Source organism: Pyxicephalus adspersus, chromosome Z, assembly GCF_032062135.1.
Source record: "Pyxicephalus adspersus chromosome Z, UCB_Pads_2.0, whole genome shotgun sequence".
Lineage (NCBI taxonomy): Eukaryota > Metazoa > Chordata > Amphibia > Anura > Pyxicephalidae > Pyxicephalus > Pyxicephalus adspersus.
In genome coordinates, this window is record NC_092871.1 from 75,448,003 (window position 1) to 75,466,414 (window position 18,412).

An 18,412-nucleotide genomic window follows, 5' to 3' on the forward strand; every position below is an offset into this window, starting at 1 on the left:
TTCTTTTTGATTAGTTTGTAACGCAGACACACATGTATGCTGCACACATTTTTGTGCATGTATATATATATATGCTACTAAAAGAGATATTGTGTAATTCAAAATGTAAGATTTGTTTGCATCAAAAGTACAATGTATATTATATAGTGTGTCTGTGTGATATGTATGATACTAATACAGTGTTTGTACTTCTTTATACATGTTATGGTTCTTAGTAATTTTTAGGTAGGTCACAATGACAATAATTGTTTAAAGTAGTGATGAAAATATGTCCCTTAGTCAAACATAATCTAATTTCGGTCTGAACGGTCTGACACTAAGTAGTAATGTACTAATGTAGTATTACAGATGAGATTGCAATATTATATTGCATGATCATTTTTATTGTTCCTGCACAGTTTGCACATATGACATGTGCTGCATGGCTGGTATAGGGGAATAAATTGAAAACTTTTATATATATTGATTTGAATAAGGGTTACACATTTTAAAGAATTTACAGACATTTGCCAATTGTAGCAGTTGTTCACCCTACACATATTATTGCATCTAGAATTCCTGTAAAAAAATATTCTGATATTAACCAATTCAGCATGTTTTTACCTTATTAAGTAAGATTTCCTTTCCAAAACTTTTTCTCTAGATCCCTTAACAGCACTATTTCCGGGTAAGAGATAACCACTAAACTCACACTGCAGATGCACAAATCCTTCTGTTTTGCTGTATGCCCCCTTGTGCAGACATCACTGCACAGGCTTTTTTTTCTGTATCCTAGGAGGTTGGAACGGGAACGGGGATCTTACATTTGCCTGGAGAATAACTTTACATAGGAATTCAATGCATCAAAATCCATTCATATTTTTGTACAGAAAACACTAGTTTATGCAAATATACCTTGACTAATAATTATAAAGTGCAAAGGTGGACATGGCCTGGTCAGGGTTGTGTAAAGGCACATTTTTGCTGAGCTACTGTTGCCTCCCATTGTGGACACCAAAAATTCTCCATTAGAAGGAAAAACACACTGACATCTACTTTGATCAGCATTGCGTGAAAACAAAGTGTCTCCCTTTACCTCTGGACATGGGAGGAGACAAGATGATAAGAAGCTTTTCCCCATCTTCTTTAAACAGCCATTTTGTATTGGTATACTGAGTAGAGGGAGAAAGATTGCAGAAGCAGCAGGGAGAAGAAAAGTGTAATAATAGTATTTGCAGAAGCCATATTTTCTACTTATGTTTATTAGGGAAATTAATTGATTTATACACAAAACCTAGGTAACACTGTCCATTGTTGAGTAAAATTGCAGCAAATATTTCCAGTATACACAGGCATTTTTCTCCATTTGCTGCTGAGCGAATTTGAAAAGTTTTCCCAAATTTTGACTGTTGGAGTGAAAATTTTATCATCTGGCGAAAATAAGATTGAAAATAGTTTTAGACATCACAAGAGACCAGCATCCTCAAATCTAAATAAACCTCTTAGGTCTGAATCCAGATTCATTAAACCATGATTTACAGCAAGAGGGAGGGAACAGGCAGCACTCCCCCACCAGTGGTAACAGAGAGTAAGAGGTCCTGGTATACAACTTTTTACATGGTAGAAAGAAGCATATTCCTCCCTGTCAAGCCTAACCTTTTGAGAATTGTCTGGCTCATTCATCATCTCAGTCATCGGAGAGAGTGAACATGATACATTACCCTGGAGCCAGATTACCTTTGCTTGCTCTGCATCACTTATAATAGCTCTCCCTAAACGCAGATGTTTTCAATCCTCTCAATTCTATCAGACCGTATTTCTGTCTGTCAAGAAATAGAGATAAATAGTTTGTATGAATCACAGGAGAAGAAGGGGAGCACAAATATTATTTGATGTCTTGATTCTACAATTGTTACTTCTGGTGTTGGTGCTGATGGTGGTGGTCACAGTATTAATGGTGCTAGTGTATTACTAAAAACTTTGTATGTAAATCAGCAAGTAGACAAGCACCACTTGGTGAGACAATGATTATGAAGACAGTGTTCTGAACAAGACATGGGAACTTGATGAGAGTGATAAGTAGGGCAGTGGTGGGTTGGTAGGTAAGCATATAATATAAATTTGTTTTATAAAAAATCAAGTTTTAGCTAGGCAGGGTTTCTAAGCCCTGTAGCAGATACCTCATACTTCAGCAGAACCCTGAAAGCTTTAAGTCAAGAGGACCTTAGTCAATTGGATAACCCCTATATAGGCATTTCTTTTCTTTGCTTGTGATGATGCATTTTTTTTACCAGTGCAACATATGTAAAAACAGGGTAGGTTGTGGGTGACCAGGCCCACATTATTCAACATTACCCATCATCCAGTACATGAAAACGCATTAGCCACTGATCTGAGAGAAACACTGTGGCCAGCAAATCCTACTGCATCTTTCTCATCCTCTATCCACTAAAAACCTAAAAAATAAAATATTGTTTCTGCTATTGCTGCTTCAGTTGTTCTGCTGCTGCTACTGCCATCCTCCTGGCATTCCAACTCAATGCTCTTTTAACCAAGCTACCACAGTTCAAGGAAGCCAGTTCATTTAAACAACTTGCGAAGTGTGCTCAGCATTGTTGGAAGATACCAAGCAGTCATTGTTTTTGATAATGTGATCATCACAAGAGTACCACTCCCCATTCACATCAAGTTGTCAAGTTCTTCCATTCTTTAGTACAGGATGTGAATGCTCAGATGCTGCCATACAATCTTTCACTTTACTTACATGCATGAGCAAAGGAAAGTGTTACCTGACTATTGGATATACCACAGTGCAATGAGGGGGGTCTTTTCTGTTGGAACCAATGGGGGAAGGTAAAAAATTTTATATATTGGATATGATGCTAGATGATGACACAGGTCATAGTCTAGTAGACATCTTTGGGGTCATGTCGAGTAGGTAAAACATGAAAAAGTCACATCAATAGGGGGCAGAGGGAGCAGATGCAGTGTCCACATTGGCAGTCATGGCAAGCTGTATAGTTGCTGGTTTTCTTGCTGGTAATGCTGATGAGAGATGACTTCTGAGAGGCAGAATTCTGCTATTTTAACAGATATTTTGCAGCCACCTTAAGACAGTCTTTTTCCGCAAGGTGCATACCAGTGCTTCATCTTGTCAGTAGGCATCTCTCCATTCCTTGCTGAAGCTACCAAGTACTCAACCCAGCAGCAGTAGCAGCACCATGAGAAGAGTCAACTTCAACCTCCTGGACATGAGGGCCAATTACTTCTAGCTGCAGCAGCATGAGAGCAGGAAGTTGGAAAATTATAAAGGGTGGATGGGATCCTCTTATCAAGGGTGTCCCAAAGTGCTATATTGTTTAACTCTCTATCCAATAGATTGATAGGCCTAGAATCTGGATGATTGGCCATAATTGTCTGAGTATGCCCCCAAGGTGCTGTCTTGTCCACTCTTGTCCATTCATGTGAGTGCTTTTCTAGGCGTAATAGATTGTCTGATGAACAGAGACTGTGTGGAAAGTCATGCGGTATGCTTTGGCTGCAACCTGGTGATGCCCTGCTGGACAGCCTCCATTTGTAAATACAAGTTGTAAGTCGGACGTTTGCAACTCAAGGACTGCCTGTATTTTGACTACTACCAATGAACAACTGACACCTGTTTCAGCCATCTGTTTCAAAGCCAAGGAATATTTGTACTAACACAACCATCAACAACAAAATCAGAGGTGACTCTTTCCGGAGAATAGATTCGAACTGGCCCCATGCTGGTAAGATTTCTAAAATTGGCTAAAGAAATCATTCCTAGTGATTTTTTTTTTTTGCACAAAAAATAAAATAGTTTATATATTTTTTTTTTTTTTTAATCTGCTTTCTCACTCTTTCCAACCATAGTCTTTCTAAACGTTGTTCCCATTCCAAGCACCTCTAGCCATGACCAACAACAATGGACTAGGATTGAATCACAACCAGTACTTTTTTTTATTTTCAAGAATATTCTTCTATAAGGATATTCACATGACACTACAAAAACCCAGGGGCATAGACACTATGCTTTGACATTTATATGCTGTGATTTGATCACTGTTTTTATCCATCTATCGATATAGTCTGGGGAGTATGACCTAAACATGCAAGTGTGAGCGTGCATTCCATCTAAGCTGTTACCCTTGTGGTACTTTACAAGGTTGATGGAAGCATATCCTAGTCAAGGAATACAGAGCTGGAAATCTATCAGTATATGCTCCCTACAAGATTGCCAACACAAGTCACAGGCTGGGACAACTTGGCACCAATCTCAATGCAGAGTTCATTATTTTCCTTATGCTTTCTTGGGTTTGATTCAAATGCCAGAAAGTAGCAGCTGCCTTTTATTTTTATTATTATACAGTATTTATATATATACATCATATTACACAGCGCTGTACAAAGTCCATAGTCGTGTCACTAACTGTCCCTCAAAGGAGCTCACAATCTAATTTCCGTACCATAGTCATATGTGATTAATGTAGTCCAAGGTCAATTGTTAGGGAGAAGCCAATTAACCTAACTGCATGTTTTGGGGATGTGGGAGGAAACCGGAGTACCCGGAGGAAACCCACGCAGACACGGGGAGAACCTGCAAACTCCATGCAGTGAGCGCTGCAAAGGCCAGAGTGCTAACCCCTGAACCACCGTGCTGCCCATGGTATTTGTCCTGAAAACAGATGTTCAGCAGCTCTTGAAAATCTCTCTGGAATCCACTGAAGCCAGGTAAGCTGTGTGAATTTTCCATAGGCCACGTGGAGGCCTGGGACCTGGGCTCAATGTCCAGTAGTTCCAGTGGTTACTGAAGCCAGATTTAACTTCTCTAATTCTGTGGCCTCAACAACATTTTGGAATTAACTCCAATGAGATACCCTACCAGAGTCACCTAATACAGTATATCTCATCTATAAAAGTGGAGTCCCCTGTAGTTGGTCTGGTTTAAGTAGTTTTTAATAGCTTATAAACACCTGCTGCTTGTTACCTTGGAGTTTTAGTATGCTGCAAAGGTGTCCTCTCACAGGAATACACAATTTGTCTATTATTCTAAAAAAAAACAAAAAGCAAATAGCTTCTTATATGGCGCTTGTCAGTGGGCTTTTGTTTAATTCCAGTGGGTTTTTCACTCCCATATTCAAGTGGGTAAATGCCAAGCCTACTTGAAACAAGTCAAATGCAGGTTATAAGGTGGTAAACTAAAGGTCAAATGCACCTGTCAATAAACTCCGAATGATTTCAGAAGTGTTAAAAAATATCAAACTGATTCTATTGACATAAACCCAAAGCCTGTCAACACAGGTCCTTGATTATATTGCATGTTCAGAATATAGAAATACTTCTACGCCTTCAATCCCACATTTGGCATGAGCCATGGCATTATTGGACACTCTAATACAACAATGGAAAAGTTTAAACAGACAGGTTTTGTCACAATACCTGTCGGTTCCCACAGCGGTCCCTGCTAAACCGTCCTGCTGCATCCCATGCCTGAGTGCCCTGCCGAGCTACCAAACGCAGCACTCAGTCTTTGTCTCTGTGTGACAGAGCATGCAGCACTTCCTGTTCTGCTCACACTGACACAGCACAGGACGGAAGAGCTCCTTAAAAGGGCAGAGGCTATTAAGTCTCAGCAGTAATGGGGGCTGGTGCTGTGACTTTGTACCAGCTACCTTGATACTCTGCTCATGATTTCTTTGTGATTTCTGACCTGACCTGCGCCTGTAACCCAACTTTGCTTGTTTGCCGCCTGCCCTGACCTGTGCCTGGAACCTGACTGCATCCGCCTGCCACTTGTCTCTACACCGAGGCCACTGCAGCCTTCCTCCTCAGGTAGGGTGACCCCAAGGGTCACAACCTGGTGACCCCTGCAGCAAAAATCCCAGTAGCCTCCTGGATACTGGCCCAACACTCCTTGCGGGGTGCCCTGGTGAAGACCTGGTGTCACTTAGACTCCATGCCTTTGGTGATCCCGTGCTACCTGCCTGAGGAGATCCTGACAGGTTTGCTCTAATGCTCCATTTACTAACAGTATAATACAAAATTTTACACTTTTGTAGAATCATTTCAGCTGTTGGGAGTAAATAAAATGTCCAGTAATTCAAGATATAGCATACTATGGGGCACTCTCCATATAGCAGTACTGATATATGGTGGTACTTGTACATGGGGAAAAAAATTCAGTTGTGTGAAAGTTTTCACTGCCCATATTATAGCAATGGTTTACAGCTTGTTGTTAGCTGCTTGTCTATTATATCTTAGCTGGTGCCACTAGTCTTGCATTTTTATTGCACTAAAAGGCTATGTGGCCATTTATAGTCTGTTGCTTCCCCCAACTCCAAATTTTCTAAGCAAATCACAGAAAAATGCATACATAAACGTGCACAGAAACATGGAGAGTTAACTGTTTGTAAGTAATGTTGTTTTCTTAAAACAACAGCTTACCAGACAGACATTTTGCTCACAGAGCTAGACCTCATATTTTGAAAGTTGAACGCTACCTAGTATAACATAGATATCAAATACAATCTTTTCTTTTAAATCTAAATCCATTATTAGGTCCTGTTAACTTTTTCTGAATTCAACCCCCATATTTAAAGCAATTGTCATTCAAATACACTTTATTTACAAGTTATTGGGAAATTAGAAGAAGAGGATTGGGGATGTTTTATGCAAAGGGGTAAGACTCAATTGCTGTAGACTGCAGGAGACATGTAGACATGTCTGTTTGTAAAAATGGCACTGGATGACTTAAACTACCATGATCCTCAAATAACCAAAATATTAGCATATTAGTATTGTTAGGCATGACATTTTAAATTTGGGTATTATGGACTACTTGTGTTTACTAGGGTGGCGAAATGGTTGTTATATCACAGAGGTTATCAAGGCAAAGTCCTGTCCGGTGTAATGTTGCATTTTTAACACCCCACTTCTCTAGCTATCCAATTGAAGAAAGCCAATAGTGTTCCCCACAAAAGCCAAAATCTACCTATGAACATATTTTAGGCCATGTCTTCTTTTCCACAGGCCTTGGTGAACAGAAAGCATTTACACTTGTATTACATATGCATCTATAGAAAACTACGAGATATAGCTGCACTTAATCAGTATTTCTTCCATAACTCTTTTACTGTGAATGTAATAGATTGTAATTCAAAAACTCAATGATATATTCACTTTATTCCATTATAATAGGCTTCTTCCGAGCAATGCAAAATCCTGATGCAGATGGCAATTTGTCTTTACAGTATGGAAGGAAAACCTTTCCTGGTTTACACAAAATCATCTGTTAAATTATATTTCAGAGGAAATAAAATATCTTAATAGCTGTTAACTATATTTAAGACCATCTTTTCTAATAACATGGCAGCTTTCCACTGATTACTGGAAAAAGTCTGACTGTTTCTGCAGAGGATCATATTGTGTATGTCACCAACTGGCACACAGTCCTTTATTGACAGTTGTGTGCTCGCTCACTCATTGGCCTTAATTTATCAAGCAAAAATGGAAGTTTGCTCGCGTGCGTATTCCTAATCCAACATCGGACTCATCTAACCCATTTATCAATGTGTTTTTAGCCACTGAGAATACACTGGCGTATTCTCCCAACATTTATGAACTTAAATGATCTAGCACTGTAAGGCGCGCATATCCCACACCTTGACCCTAGTGAGCTTGTTTAAAAAGTAATTCTTTCCTTAACAAATTATTCTTTCAAATAGCACACATCTTCCAGCTAGCCCTAAATTAAAATGTATGATGTGTTCAAATTATTTTCAATCTGATGTTTTGACAAGCACATTAAAACATCCTAGAAAAGCTTAAACTGCTATATCCAATTTTGGCAAAATCACCAGCAGGGACTCTACATATACACCCCCCTATGTGGGAATTGTTCCTAACTACGGACCGTTAAGCACGCATTAATTTATATCTCTGAGTAAGCCCAACGTGGCGAAATGCGTCGGATTATTGCGCGCTACGGCACAGTCATATGAACGGTTATAAGGTTACATTAATTACCTTTTAATGTAATTTAGTGTAGTATGTACCTATAATAATTGTTTTATTATTTATTATTTCTTTTATTTATTAAGTGTATTAAATGGTCTATGTAAAGAATATTCAATCAATACACTTCACTCTGTGCATGAAAATCTTTGAGCCTCAAACCTCTTTCTTTTCTCCACCCACTTACTTATTATCTAGAGGGGGCTCACCTTTAAAACAACTACATATATATCCATATGGTGAGGGGAAGGAAAACACATCCTACACAATTTTTTTGGAAAAGAAGACAACCCAAAATCCGTATAGAATGACCAGACATGATATTGAAGTCTGTTCAGCACATTGGGGCACTCATCCTCATAGGCACAGGTCGAGGGTCTCATTCCATAATAGGAGGATAGGAAATAGGTATTTACAGGCTGATAATGACCAGTGAAAAGTTCAAATAAGTGGTTTCTTAGAAGAGTTTCGTGCTTTCAAAAGAGAATACATGGAAAGTATAAATTGTAGAGGGTCAGGAGGACATGGCCAATCTCTTATAAACCTCTCACAGTGAGAAGTAAAATGTTATTAAATATTTCAAAAGTTTTGTATTTTAGGTAAATACAGAGCAAAGGTAGAACCCTGATATGACCACAAATGGTGAAGAAAATCTGTTTTTCAACCGAGGACCTTAAAACACTCAGCAATTTTTGTTTGCTTGTTTGCTTTGTTTATTTTTATATGTGTTTTAAGGAGAAGCCTCAAATGGTGTAATTGCAGACAGGCTGGATAAATTCAAAAATATTTTTTTTTTAATTTTTTGTATCTCTTATCCTCTTATATACATCCTACACCTCTTAGACCTCTCTTTCTTTTACTTACTTCTTCTTTTTCTCTCGAGCTAAGGTTCAGGGTACAGAAAACTGACTCTTTGTGTAACGTAAGCCAGAAAAAGTTCTATGTTTCTCTAAAAAAAATACAGGTATTTAATTCTGATACCTCTTGCAATCTATCGCAAAAGCCAGAAAAAATTCTTCATTATTCAAAAAATACATATATTTCCTTGTTTGATAACTCATTGTTTCGTTGTTTAAAAATTTGTGTCCTACTATATAAAAAAATAGATATTTCAGTCTTTGATACCTCTTGCTTTTTACCAAAGAAGACAGTCTGGTACAGAAAAATTTCTATCCTACTATAAAATATAAACAGATATTTCAGTGTTGGATACCTGTTACTATTTACCAAAGAAGACTGTTTGGTACAGTAAAATTTCTGTGCTTCTTTAAAAAAAAAAATAGAGATATTTTAGTGTTTGATACCTGTTCCTATTTACCAAAGAAGACTGTTTGGTACAGTGAAATTTCTGGCCTACTTTAAAATAAATACAGATATTTTTTTTAAACTACGTAAACAATTTTTTTGGAAATGGACACATGTACAGTATTGTACAAAATGCCCAATATTTGAAACAGTTGTAATAAACAAACCAAAGTAGCTATAATTTTTATAATCATACATTTAACAGACTATGCTGAAACCAAAATATAGTGTAAAAGGACATTGAGTTGTTCTGTGCTTAATTTTCAACACATATAAATGTACTAATAAAAGAAACAACAAATAAACTCTATCCAAGACATTCTGCAGTATTTAAGCAGACATAAAACTATCGTTATTATTAGAGAAGTTCTCTTCCTTTCAAATGTTAATTATTTGTTATGTATTCTACAAGTAAGCTGATACATGAGAGAACCAAATATAATATTGTTCTTTGGTTCTCAAAACAAAGAGGACAAAGTGTGTATGTGCTAAGGTGTCTCCTAGCACCAATCTTATTTTAGGAATGGCCCATTTAGAGATCATAGCCTTGTTTTCTCTTATCGCACAAGGAATCCATGGCTGGTAACATCATATTTTTTAAAGCCTTTTCTCTTCTCTTTTGCTGTAGGACACAAAACTGCTGACGTTCTTTAGGAAGCTCAGAGCATCAGTTCTCAGTCACAGCTAATGCATCTGCTTTTGCTAGGCGAGGAGCATTAGGATAGCTGTCAACTAACAATGTAAAGTCAGCAAGCGTACCATCCAACAAAGCTTGATGCAAGTCTAGGAGGTGCGATACTTCCAGAGCCAACACTTTCAGCAAAGTAGCAGAAAATGGATGGTCAGAACACATATTAGGATTTTGCTCCATCAATGTTTGTTTGATGTTCAAGAAATGTACTTATGCAGACGGCATATTTAGATACCGAGTCAAACATTCCTTCACAGTAGATGTTCGATGAGGAGGAAAACCACCAGTCTCCATAGAAAACAAGTACACATCACCCACCTGTGTTTAAAAAACATTTTTGAAAAACACACCACATTGGTGGGACAAAATATCTCCTAGCCAACGACAGTTATGGGTGAGTTTTAGGATGCCTTCCTATTCAAGCACCATTTGGAGACCATTTTTGAAGACCCCTGGTCCCATGGTGAGGATGTCAAAGAGGTAATCATGATTTCTTGTGCCCACCTACAGCCAACACAGTTTCCCATACCGACATATGTTTAGGCCAGAAGCTCCCAAACTCAAGACCTTTAGGTGCTGGCCTCTTGAGTCTTCTACTGGTTCCAGATTTACAACATTTTGCACAAAAAACAGCCTTGCTCCTCACACAGCTTCTTCAGTCTTCAAATCCCTGACTTTAATCAGGAGAACAGTGTGATCTGCATGAACACTAAATAAAACTCATTGCAATCTTCCATTAATGGTAGTAATTTTGATAGTCTTCCCAATAATACAGCTCAAAAAACGTTCACCAGAAGTGGACTCCATATAGAAATGGTAATGAAATTAATGCAAATAAAGTCAGCCTTCTGCAGCTTCTGCTGTGTGAATTAGGCGGGATTGCAAACATCGGGGAACCCCATTACAGATTTTTTAGTGTTTTTTACCTGTTCCTATTTACCAAAGAAGAATGTTTGGTGCAGGTAAATTTCTGACGATAGGCTATACCCAGCTCTAGATGCCAGTTACCAATGCTGTCCCCACTCCTTCTCAGGGACAACTGCCTCCTCCTCCTGCTGTTCCTGCCGCCTGTCAGTAATCTATTCACTTAATTTGTATTACACACTTCTGGGTGACATTGATGATGCACTACACCCAGCTCTAGATGCCAGTTACGAATGCCGGCCATGGTCCATTTAAGGGCCCACTGCCTCCTCCTCCTGCTGTTACTGCTGCTGCCTGCTCAGTACCCAGCTCTAGATGCCAGTTACTAATGCCGCCTTTACTCCGTCTCAGAGCCCACCGCCTCCTCCTCATGCTGTAACTGCTGGTGCCTGCCCAGTACCCAGCTCTTAATACCAGTTACCAATGATGTCCATGCTCCCTCTCAGGGCCCTCTGCCTCCTCCTGCTGCTGTTACTGGGGAGCCTACCCAGCACCTAGCTCTAGATGTCAGTTACCCATGCTGTCCATGCTCCATCTCAGGGCCCACAGCCTCCTCCTCCTGCTGCTACTGCTGCCACCTGCCCAGTACCCAGCTTTAGATGCCAGTTACCAATGCTGTCCATGGCACATTTTACAAAGTTACAGCTAGCAGATAGGAAAAGGCAATCCCCTACACAGCATTGTCTCAAATAGCTACAGCTTCTAAACTGTCCATATAGGTGATGGCCTCATCCTTCAATGCCTTCCTTGCTCCATCTCAGGGACCACCGCCTCCTCCTCATGCTGTTACTGCTGCCTGCCCAGTACCCAGCCCTAGATGCCAGTTATCAATGCTGTCCACGCTCCATCTCGGAGCCCACCGCCTCCTTCTACTGCTGTTACCACTGCCACGTGCCCAGTACCCAGCTCTAGATGCCAGTCACCAATGCTGTCCACGCTCTGTCTCAGGGCCAACCCCTCCTCTTCATGCTGTTAATGTTGCTGCCTGCCCAGTATCCAGCTCTAGATGCAAGTTACCAAGGCTGTCCATGCTCTGTCTCGGGGCCCACCCCCTTCTCCGCATGCTTGTACTGCTGAGACCTGCCCACTACCCAGCTCTAGATGCCAGTTACCAATGCTGTCCACGCTCCGTCTCAGGGCCCACCACCTCCTCCTCCTGCTGTTGCTGCCGCCAGCTGCCCAGTACCCAGCTGTAGATGCCAGTTACCAAAGCTGTCCATGCCCCACTTTACAAAGTTACAGCATGCAGATAGGAAAAGGCAGTCCCATACACAGCAATGTCTCCAATAGCTACAGCTTCTACACTGTCCGAATAGGTGATGGCCTCAACTTCTAATGCCATCCTTGTTCCATCTCAGGGCCCACCGCCTCCTCCTCATGTTGTTACTGCTGCCGTCTGGCCAGTACCCAGCTCTAGATCCCAGTTATCAATGCTGTTCACGCTCTGTCTCAGTGCCCACCGCCTCCTCCTCCTGCTGTTACTGCTGCCGTCTGCCCAGTACCCAGCTCTAGATACAAGTTACCAATGCTGTCAATGCTGCATTTTACAAAGTTACAGTTAACAGATAGGTAAAGGCAGTCACCTACACAGCAATGTCTCCAATCGCTTCAGCTTCTACACTGTCCAAATAGGTGATGGCCTCAACCTCTAATGCCGTCCTTGCTCCATCTCAGGGCCTACCACCTTCCCCTCATGTTTTTGTTGCTGCCACCTGTCAGTGGCCCCATGACTCTTACCAATGCAGTCTCTCTGACGACAGCTGACCAGAGTCCCCACATTGCTACTGCTCTCACTGCCCCACACTCCGTCTCGGGTCCTCCTTCTTTTTGCCTAATGTCACCACACTACTTGTCCACAACTTAATGGGTGCCATTCCTAACGAATGTTATCCAGCTCATGATGCCAGCTAGCAATTACTATTAATAACAAACATGAATTTTTGTAGCGTAAACAAATTATGCAGATATGTAAATTCAATAGGGGTGCGTACAATAAACAGCAATGGGTTTTCCTGCTGTTTTGAGGGCAGAAACTGTTGGTAGCGGGTTGAATTCACTCTTTCTGAATGTCCTAATGTTTATGCAGCTTTCTGGACGCTGTCAATCATGCAAAAATTCTATTTGCCTGCCATTTTCTAGAAAACCTTAAGGTCCTTTGGAACTTGTGTTTTTTTGTACCTGTACTGTATTTTTTCCTTGTTGCCACCATTCTCCTACACTTACCTAGCACATTTGGTGTCTCTAACATGTATGGGGGCTTTGCTATTAATGTTTAAATTTGGCCCATTGATTTCGCGAACCCGCCGGAAGTTCGAGGAAATTCTTGCGAGACTGCCAGAGGCCTTATCACTCATCCCTAAGTTAGACTGTTTCACTATTGGTCAGATAGATAGTGTATTGTACTGTATTAGTTCAGTCCTGTAATCTACTCTAATCAGATAGGTAGAGTGTTTCACTGTTAGTCGGATAGATAGTTGTATATTCTACTGTATTGCTCCTGTCCTGTAGTCAGTCAGTGTGTTACATACAGGCAGCCAGAGCCAGGGTACCCAGACGGCGTGCACAACATCACACTTGTACCGAGAGATAGTCAAACTAAAGCAGTCCCATTTGTATACTGTGCTGCACATTACAAGCGTCACGGCTGAAATAAAGTGCCGCATACAACACACAGCGCACTTGCATTTTTTGTGTAAATCCCCCCTTCAAAAAAAATCTGCTTATTGTAATAATTTACACTTTGTGAAACATATTAGCTCAAAAGTATTTTGCAGGATGTGAAGCTACACAAACATTTTAACTGTGTCTAGCCAAAGAGGAAGGGACAGCTTTGTCAGGGGTGGCAAGGAAAGCAGTATGGGTTGGTCTTTAACTGCAGACCCGAGAACAAGAAGCTAGCCAGACTTTAGACATTTTAGCGCTGCTGGTGGTGGTGTGCGCCCATTAATACCACCTCTTGAACAACAGGTAGTAGAGTACATGACCCAGCCTGGGTCAAGTGATTGCAACCCCTCTTCCTCCCAGTCCCAGACACAGGCCTCACAGGGGTCCCAAACTATAGTCCTTGATACACCTCTTCCTCCTACTTCTTCATCCTCGGCTGGAAAGTCTCGTGTAGAACAGAGTACATAGATGAGTCCCAGCAAGGGGACGGAAAGGCAGAGCAAGACGCATTCCTTGAAGACGCTCAGATGTTTGAATCATCTGATGAAGAGAGTCAGTTCACTGGCTTTCCCTCCTCTTACTTTTTACCCCAACACTCTGAGCCAGACGAGCCACTTCAAACTGGCTCCAAAGGCTGCTGCTTCCTGTCGTCACATATAGGGAAACTGTCTCTTCTAATGATGGTGTTCTTGATCTGACATGGGGCGAATAAGGAGATTATCAAAGGCAGGAAGAGGAGGAGGAAGAATAGGAGTAGGAGGTTGCAGAGCGACTTTCAAAGGGGGAGAGGGAGGAAGAGGGTAAAAGCTGCCAACACTCTGCAGTCTTCACATACCAGTGAGGCAAGTCATAGTTGTCCATCATCAGCCACTGTCACCACAGGTGTGCCTCAACCACCGCGGACCTCCACCATGAGCACCAGCTCTGGAGCACCTTTTGGCCCAGTTCGATGTTCGCCCGTGTGGGCATTTTTTAGTGTCCATATTGATGACAACACTATGGTCATCTGCAAACTTTGTGTTCAGCAGTTGAAACAATGCAAAATCCCAAACAAACTTGGAACAACTTGCATGAGCACACATTTAAAAAGTCACCACCCGGTACCCTGACAGGAACACCTGGGCAAAGCACAGAGCTCTGTGCATCGACCTCCGCCCCAGAAGCAAGGTCAAGCTGCTAGATAATCCTCCGCTGCCTTTTCACCTTCTGCCACCAAAGGTCCGCGCTGCTGCCAACAATTTAAGTGGGGGATGTAGCGGAGCATTACAGTTTTCAGGCTCCACCAGCGGTGAGGAGGAGCTCCAACGCAGAGCGGCTGCTGTTTGTCTACCCCATTGTCCAATGATTCTGTGGTTAGCATTAGCAGCATCCAACCTTCCATCCCCCAGATGCTGGAGCGCAAGTGGAAATATGGCCCAAATGACCCCAAAACAAAGCTAATCATTGCGGCAATTGCACAGCTGATTGCGTTTGAGCTGATGGACTGCAATGCATTCAGTTACACATTCTTCTGCGCAAACCCACAGTACATATTGCCCAAGCGGCAATATTTTGCACAAAATTATGTTCCTGTTTTGCATGAACACGTGCAGAGCAATGTGTCTGTGGCCCTGCAGCACTCTGGCAGTTTCTGGCAAGGTGCACCTGACAACCGACAGTTGGTCGATCAAGCATGGACTGGGAAGATATATTTCCTACACAGCTCACTGAGTAACTTTGGTGGCAGCAGGGGAAGATGTAGCTGCATGAAGGCCTGCATACCTAGCTCCGCCCAGAGCACATCCCCATGCAATCTCCTTGTCAACCTCCACTGCCACCTACTCCTTTGATTCATCTGCCTCAACCTCTTCCTCCAGGGAAACTTTGCCGTGGGGACCCAGCACCTCCCATCCACCAGCATCTGTTCCCCGCCAGCAACAACCTGCAGTTTGCCATTTCGCACAAGCCAGACATTGCCACGCAGTCCTGAGGTTGCGATGCCTCGGCTCCTTCAGAGCCACACAGGTGCAACCATTCTAAGTGTCCTGCGGAAGCAGGAGTACATATGGCTAACTCCGCATGGACTCGAGCCAGGCAAGGTCGTGTGTGACAACAAGGCCAATCTGCTGGCAGCTCTGCGTTCTGGGAAACTCACACATGTCCCTTGCCTGGCCCACGTCATGAATCTCATAGTACAACGCTTCCTTGCAAAGTACCCAGGCCTCCAGCCGCTGTTGCTGAAGGCCAGAAAGTTGTCAGCGCATTTAGGCAGGTCGTACACAGCCAGTGCCAGATTGGTGAATTTACAGCAAAACCTCAATCTGCCGGTGCACCAGTTAATTTGTGATGTGGCCACTCGTTGGAATTTCACCTTTTACATGCTGCAGTGGCTCGCTGAACAACAGAAAGCGGTAGTAGATTACGTGGCAGAGTCTGCTCAATTAAGATGCTTACCTACATTACCTTACTTCAACCCTGCGGAGTGGCTGCAAATTGAGGACTTGTGCACTGTATTGGCACCTTTGGCAGAGGTGACCAGGATGATCAGCAGGAATCAGGCCTGTGTCAGTGACACCATCCCCACCATCTGCCCGCTGGAACAGATGATGGTGGAGCTCAGACAAGACATAGAGCTGACACTGCAGGAAGAGATGGCGTTTACAACATCATCTCGGACATGTGTGCCTACTAGGCATAGTGTACCGCAAATCCAGAAGAGGAGGAGGTGGAGGAGGATGAGGATGAGGAGGAGATTGCAGGCATGGGAGAAGGGGAGGAAGGGATAGAGGAGGATATGGAGGGTACATAGCATCCATCCACCCAAACACAAGGCGGCATGTTTCATGGATAGAAAGACCAGGCTGAGGAGGAGTGGGAGGATGACCCTGTGCTGCTGTTCAACCCACAGAAGTCTGGGTCCAGGATTCCCTCAGCTGTGGGAACTTTGAGCCACATGACAGCCTTCATGCAGGAGTGCATAGCCAAAGATCCGCGCATACAGCACATAAAAACAAACACTGAGGACTATTGACTTGCTACATTACTTGATCCACGTTAAAAGCCTGATATAGAACTCATCTTGCCCCAGTACAGGGGACCTGAAATGCAGCACTACCAAGAAGTGCTTGTAGGGACTTGTGCTCAGCCTTTCCATATGCCAGCAGCAGCAGGGATCCCAATGGCAGTTACACCAGCCATGGCTGCCAAACAACTATCTTAAGCCGCATGGGTGGCAGCTGCAAGAGAGGTTGTCTAAGCCAAACTATGCAGGCTTTTTTTGAGCAGAGGAAAGTTGTGCAGAAGTTGCCAATGACAGTCAGCAACGCTACTCAGTCATGGTGCAGGAATACCTGAGCTCTACATGGGACACCTGCAACCTGCAAAGCCAGGACCCACTACGCTACTGGGCATCCAAGCTTGAGCAGTGGCCGGAGCTGGCAGAACATGCCATTCAGATTCTTGCCTGCCAAGCCACAAGTGTGTTATCTGAAAGAGTGTTAAGTGCAGCTGGGGGCCTAGTGAGTTACAGGCGCATTCGCCTCTCCGCAGAAAATGTCGACCGACTCACTTTTATTAAAATGAATAAGGCTTGGATTGGAAATGACTTCAGCACCCCCTCTGTAGAGTGCACTGAATAGTCGGCAACTGCTTGCAAGGCCTGCTGACACCTTGACGGTAAGAGCACTTTCAGAGCCTTCTGCATCTCCTTCTCTTCCTCCCCCTTGTGGCCCTGGGGGTGCAATGATTCCCACTCTCTTCAAGAAAGGCTTAGTTATGCTAACAAAATCCTTGATCTCATTGCTAAGGAAGATGGAAAAAACATCTACTTTCTTGATGAAGTAGGTCTTAATCTCAAGAACCAAAAGGGAAAGATCTTCTATTGGGCAAGGGGTGGTGCATGTTGTGGCTGGAGTGCGTTTCAGAAATTATTACATTTTATTGTGTGAGGAATAAAAATGGGACCCTCCACTTTAAGTCACAAGCACGAGCATTTAATCAAGAAGCATTAACCGATTTTATTGATGAGGTTTTGAATGTTTTTAGTGAAATGATTGTTTAGCATGCCATCCTAACTATGGATATTGTCCCCTTTCATAAAACTAGCCAGATAAAGAACTTGGTTGAAAGTAAGGGACGCCAACTCCTATTTTTACGACCATACTCTCCATTTCTTAATCCTGTTGAGAACATGTCCTCTAAATGGAAATAAGTAGTAAGAAGAAATAGGCTATTTGATTGGGGTGTTTTATTAGAAAGCATCAAAAGTGTATTTTTCACACCAATCAAGCAGGATTGCTTAAGTTATTATACAAAATGTTTAGCTTTTTGCCTAAATACCTAAGAGGAGAAAGCATTAATGATTAATAAATAATTTCATTAATTATTATATATTTGTATTTAAATGTTTCTTAAGAAAAATTTTTAAGGTAAAAATACTGTGTTAAATTTAATTTTATAATACTTTTTTTGATTTATGAATAATTAGGGAGTATACATTTTTTTGTGAAGTTTGAATGCAAAAGTGTGAAGTTTGAATGCAAAAATGTGAAGATAAAATGAGAAATGCTGTAATATGCTAATGTATTTTCCATGTTGATTGAAGGAAGGCAACATACATGCCACAGACCACAGAACTACTGGCTAGGAAGCTGACGCTCTACTCTATTGGCCAGTTTAAAAAAAAAGACAAAAAAATGAAAACAATAAGGTTTTATTTATGGTTTTTATCAATTGGCTTTAAAGTAGTAGCATAGAATGCATAAAAATCGGGATCAGGAACTTTGCTAGTTTAAAAATATGAATCACATTCTTTGGTAGTTTTAAAACAAAAACAAAGCT

The 18,412-nt window shown here is 41.9% G+C and overlaps 1 pseudogene; it reads right to left on the reverse strand.

The window, feature by feature from the left end:
- Positions 1 to 9,872: 9,872 nt before the first annotated feature.
- Positions 9,873 to 11,449, reverse strand: LOC140344428 (piRNA biogenesis protein EXD1-like; annotated as a pseudogene).
- Positions 11,450 to 18,412: the final 6,963 nt, after the last annotated feature.